The following is a 6,197-nucleotide window of genomic DNA, read 5'->3' as shown; positions in this document are numbered from 1 at the left end:
CATGATGCAATGATGATGGAGCAAAACCCAGAACAAAAGGCAGCAGTCCTTGGCCACATCTGGCCACTTGTTATACCAAAATCTAATAAAGTAAAGTGCTTGCTGTGCCTTCCTAAAAACACTGATCTCCACTTTTAAAAACTCCTCTTCTGATCTATGCAAGCACATTGAAGTAAGTTGCACATACTGTAGATTAAAATGTAGATTGCTAGTTAACGTTAGCTTTGTTAATATCACAGAATCAGAATCAGAAATACTTTATTGATCCCTGGGGGGAAAAGTGTTCTCATGTGTAACATTAATCTTGAATATGAAATAATGACATCAATTTAGTATAGCTTCATAATTGCAGTAGTAATCACACCCTAAAATATAAGTATTAGTAATAAAATGGAGAGTGACTAGTACTTGGAGTAATTTATTAACCAGGTACTTTTACTTTTACATGAGTAGGTTTTTAAAATGGTAACTTTTATTTCTTTATTTGAGTAATTTTTCATGGGAGTAGTTTACCTCCACTAGTAATAGATATATTCTGCTTGTCTGAATAGTAGCTGGTAACACATTTATCTGCACTTTCCACCAGTGTCATTAAACTGCAGCTTCAGAATAACCATAGCAACTCCTTTGCAGATGCACCGCGTCAACTCTAAACTACAGCAAGTCTCTTTGGCAATAACCATGTGGGAAAACCTCCCATGCTGATGATTATGTCAGTAATTTTATTTAGTTTGTGGTTAGTGTGGATAGTTATTAGTCAGATTATTAGGATATTAGCACAGCCTTACCATTCAGAAGACCTATTTCTTCATCTAAACTCCAGATTTAGACCTCTCCCTACGGCAACATCTCATTATACCCTCTCTTTCTGTTTTTCTCTTTTGGTTTAGAAGTTGCTTTTTATCTCTCTCTTTTTTTTTTACATCATTGCCTCAAAGAAACGTTAGTTCAGATAGCCTTGGCTGTGTGCCAGATCGTTCTTTTCTTTTACGTCATCCCTTGAAACTGTTAAACATGGACCTTGTTGGATAAGTCTCATCTTTGCAGTGACAGATAAAACAGGCTTTAATAGCCTCACTAGTGGCATGGTGACTATGCTGCTGGTTATTGTATATCTAAATTTACCAAAGTGGTTTAAACTCAAACTAACTAAAAAAGTAACTAACAACTAGCTTCCACAATCCAAGCTGCAAGATCCTCAACCTCATTCATTTGAGAGTTTTTGTTCTGTGCGCAAATTTGGATCCCAACACAAAAAAAGTGTAATCCTTGAATTTTAAAAACACCTTGTTCTTCAAGTCAATGCAGAACATTTAGTCAAACAAAACGGCTTCAAGTTATATAACCAAGGTTTCATCATTCATGCAAGTCTAATTCTAACCCTGCGGTGATTACAGAATGTACTATTGACAGAGTCTAATGGACATGTAGAGATAACGTTTTTTGTGCTTTTGTACTTAAAAACTGTCACATTAAGACTCAAGGTCAAGGATCAGGATTTAGCCCTAAATTGTACTTTTAATGTTGACACGGCAGATTATCAAGGTAGGATGGAGAGGACCAACACTGAAATAACTGTACCCTCCTGTGGTGTCCTCTCGAGTGTTTATGACCTTTACTGCATAATTAATCTAAATATTATAGTATGGCCAAGTGCAATATCCAGTAAAAAATATCCCTGAAACTGAAAATTGTGATGCAAAAAGATAATGCCCACTAATCATGAATCATATCTGTCTAAATAAAAGCAATATGTGTTTTTTTTATCATATTGTGTAGCCCTGAGTGTAGACAGATGTTCATAGGAGTACACTTTATTTACAGTTTTGGGGGATTTAAAAAGAGCTTATGTGACCTTGAATTCATTATTTAAAAAATTGGGCAAAACATTTTTACTTGAGGAAAGGAAAATTAATACTGTGGCAGTTTCAGGAACGGTTATGTTGGATATGATGAAAACCGGGATATTACATCTCCTCCTCAGGGATTTTAATAAAAGCTTTTGAGTTGATGCCGCAGATGTAATCACTTGTGTAACTTTTCCTCTCTCTTTTATGATCTGGTTGGTGTTGTGTGACCATCCTTTGAGCACAATCAGCAGTGCATGACTTCTGACCCTACGGTCTTAGTATTGGCACATTGTATCCCTGGTCAATCCCTGATTCATTTTAATCACTAGCTCTGTGTTCAGTTATTGATCCTCCTCTGTCCAACAACCAGCCAATTAGTTTAACCAAAGAAGAGTCTGTTTCCTGTCGGATCATGTCTGTGTCTGCTTTTTGTGCCCCTGGAAACAAATCAGTCATCCTGCTCTCTTGGAGAAGCAGCATCGGGGGTGGAATGCTTGGCTGTGGCTACAGCTATTGATTAGCGCTGTGTGTGTTGTGTGCTGTGATGATGGGTCGTTCACCAGCAATCCTACGGCTGTTTGACCCTGGTCCTCCCACACTTTGACCCTCTGTAGCACACAACAGCAGGGATGTGAAAACACAATGCCAGATATCTGTTTCCCTCCAGCTGAATGAAACCGCTTCAAATATTCTTTTGTGAGTTTGTTCATGCTCACATTTTGACATGAAAAAAAAAGCTTTTCCTTGTACAGGGTATCTGCAGGTCTTGAAAGTCCTAAAAAGCAAATCCAGTTTCTATAAACTATACAAGAAATTAAAACATCTTTAATTTAATATTCAAGGGTCTTAAATATTCTCTCTTAACCGCTGTAGGTAGTACTGTTAGTTATGAGATGTTTTTGTATGTGATTGAGGACGCTGTTTAATCCTTTTTTGTAAAGTTTCACTCAGCACCATCGGACCTGTTGCAAACACTGTCACTACTGATAGCTGCAGTAGAAAGAAAACTCATCATGTCATAATGGGCAAGTTTCGATTTCAGCAAAAACGTAAATGAAACTAAATGAATAATCATTTTCAATTGGTTAATACATCCATCTCTTTTACCCTGCTTATCTGGTCCAGGTTGCTTGATTTTGATTGATTACAATTTTAGGAATTATTGTTATATATACTGCTGGGAAGTACTGAAAAAAACAGATATAATGATAGATAATTCTAGGCCATATCGTTCCCACCGATGCATTCAAACATTGGGCGGTATGTTCGTAAAAAATATATTAAATTGCTTTCTATTTGCCTTGAAAAAGGTCTTTAAATTTAACTTGGTGAGCCCTGCAGAAACCCTGCTTATCATAAGACCACAGACGTATCTCTGTTATGAAATTCTTTGTGAAAAATAGCAATCCAGAGCTGCAGCTAAAAAATATTTTCATTAGAGATTAATCAGTTGTTGTTTTGATAAATCATCTATAAAAAAATAGTGAGAAATGCCTATAATAATTTATGAGAGCCCAAGGTAACGTCTGACCATTAATTCATTAAACCTAAAGACCGAACATGACCAAACATAAAAGAGGGGAAAACAGCAAACTATCACATTCAAGAAGTTAAAACCAGCAATTATTCAGCATTATCCCATGATAAAATGTCATACGTTACTAATCATGAAATGATATAAATTATTATGAAAATATTTGTCACTTAAACGTACTACAAGGAGTTTTTAACGGGTTATGAAACAGTCTCAATTTTATACTGAGGGCTCTATATAACCTAACAATTGTCTCTTTTTACATAGTTATTGTTAATATCTGCCACCAGGTCAGATTCAGTCGGATTCCCTTTGAAATCAATGACACAAGGCTGTAGAAACACCACTTTTGTCCACAGGGACCGAATCAATTTACTAAATAATTTGTATTAGTTTTTTTGTATTTGTTTTTTCAGAATTGTATTTAGTGCAGTCAGTGGCCAAAACCAATTTTTTGATTCACAAACAAGAGTATTGACCACTGATTAACGGGAATAAAGAGTCTTTTGTTCTGTATTGTTGCCTCATGGTCTTCCTCTACGCACCTGATCCAAAGGTGTGCAAAAGTTTTATTATAATCATTTATTTAGCAAAATGTGAAAAAAATAAATGTTTACAGCTTTTCAAATGTCATGACTTTTTGCTTATCTGTGTTGTTTATCATTATAAACTGAATGCTTTTGACTTTTAGGTTGTTAGTAAGACATAACAAGCCAGAAGTTGTCACCTTAACTTCTGGAAAATAATGATAGGCATTGTATTCTGTTGTTGTTGTGACATTTTATAGATTAAATAGCAATAAAAATGGATGGCTTTCTAGTGAAAGTTGAAATTACTTGCATTAAATCCTTCCTTTTAGCATCTTTTAGAGTCATGACAAAGTTGATTAATGCTGTCATTTTAAATTTTCTTTGCCTACAGTCATGCAGTTAGAGCATACCATCTGCCTGTTTTCTACTTTCCCTAACATTTATTTGATGATGGTCATAAAGTCCTGCTTCCCTTGCAGGTTCCATCATGTCATTTGATCATTTCTGCAGTGACAGTATGACAAACAGTCTGTAACATCCTTCAAAAGAGACGGAGAGAAACACAGAGTTCTAGCATTTACCAAATCCCACATTTTGTGCAAACACTTTTCCCTATTACTTTTGTTCTTTTGTTTTTAAAGCTGCTGGAAGAGCTAGACATGCTGGCATTATAAAAGATGGAGTAAGTTTCAAATAAAACTTCCTGGTTTTCACTCTGCAGGGTGGAATGTTCTGTCTGGACACAATCAGACTTTCACTATTTTTGTTCGTTCAACACTTTCTGAAGAAAATAATTACCTCTGTGAACCTATTTTCACCATACGATTCATTGGTGCTATTCCTTTTAACCATATTGTGTGCTTGTTTTTCACATTCTGTGAGATTGCTTCTGCATACATTATTGGTATTTGTTTTTTTAAATGGAAGAAGCACTGCTTAAAATGTTTCCATCTCAGATTTGATGCCATACTCTAGATTAAGAAAAACAACTCTAGAAAACAACAAAGATGCAGATTGCGTTTCTTCTATTCTATTCAGTACACAGTGCTTTAATGTGTGGTGTGCCACAAATTCCAAATCCCAAATTAAGCTGGCACAGTAGCTTCAAAACAGTTTGATGTCACATTATTCACTTGTAATCAAACCTCAGCTCCATGACCCGTAGTCGCTCTTGTCCTGAATCTGAAAGACATTTAACATTTATTTGAACAATGCGTATTTTATGGATGATGTTGTTTTAGTGTGAGAAATGGCTAGAGCTCTATATTCTTTGAGGTGTCTATAATGAGCTTTTTAGGGTGAGAGGATTTTCTGCTGGAGGCCTTGTCAGAGGTAATCGGATTCATGTTGTCTATTTCTCACAGGCTTATATGAGCCCACCTCTGGAGAGCGAGGAGTCTCATGTAGTATTGATAATAGAGACAGAGATGACATTGTGTCACTGTGAAAACCACAGAGAGAAAAAAATCAAATCCTGGACTATCTGTCTATTTTTCGACAGATTGAATGGATGGTACGCACTTTCTTCATGTTTGTTTTATTGTGTTGAAGATAATTGAGTTTCGTAAACACGTCACTGTCGAAAGCCACCTGAGTGAAGGGTGTACTACAGCTGGAATTAGTTTTCAATTTATTTCAAGAGTGTATATGCATTGCCCATATGTCCACGCATCATGGCATCTCTTTGATGACGATATGAAGAAAACATTCTTTGATTTATTATAAAAGGAAAAATGTAAAAATAACAGCTGAATCATTAGGAAATACAGCTTATATGACTACTGCTCTTTTGCCATACTGGAAAGACATCAATGAAACTCGAAGATAAAGAACCAATGAGCCTGTCTTCATCTGAGCTCATTTCCATAACAACAACAACACGATGGTGGGAGATATAAAGATTCTGAAAATATTCACAGTATATCACTTTTTTATTGTTGTGGTTTCTTGTATTTTTTCTGCATGACTAGGCCTTTATATAGGTTTATAGTGATATTCTACTGTCAGGAGTACATAGAATATAAAAACATTTAATGCCATTATGTATATGCTGGAGGCATTTATAACTACAGGGTTTTTTTGGCCCCACAAATAAAGGAATATGAAGGAATCAGAATGAATGAAACAATTTTTATTGTGCAAACTGCAACTTAGTAAAAACAGGACTTAAAAATGAAAAAGATATGCTTTTCTTTAACATACTTTAACATAGCTTCCTTTCACAAAACAAAATATTTTCAAAATAGTTGTATAAACACTACAAACAGACATAAAACACTCATA

The 6,197-nt window shown here is 35.3% G+C and overlaps 1 protein-coding gene across 1 annotated transcript in view; it reads left to right on the top strand.

The window, feature by feature from the left end:
* The window catches only part of LOC118336335 (mannosyl-oligosaccharide 1,2-alpha-mannosidase IA), a 185,451-nt gene that overhangs the window by 76,568 nt on the left and 102,686 nt on the right, over positions 1–6,197 (top strand). The gene's annotated exons all lie outside the window — the stretch shown is intronic.

This window comes from Morone saxatilis, unplaced genomic scaffold (assembly GCF_004916995.1).
Source record: "Morone saxatilis isolate NCDOM2014 unplaced genomic scaffold, NCSU_SB_2.0 Contig24, whole genome shotgun sequence".
Classification (NCBI taxonomy): Eukaryota; Metazoa; Chordata; class Actinopteri; family Moronidae; genus Morone; species Morone saxatilis.
The sequence above is the reverse complement of the archived record's forward strand: the minus strand, read 5'-3'. Positions and strand labels throughout refer to the sequence as shown.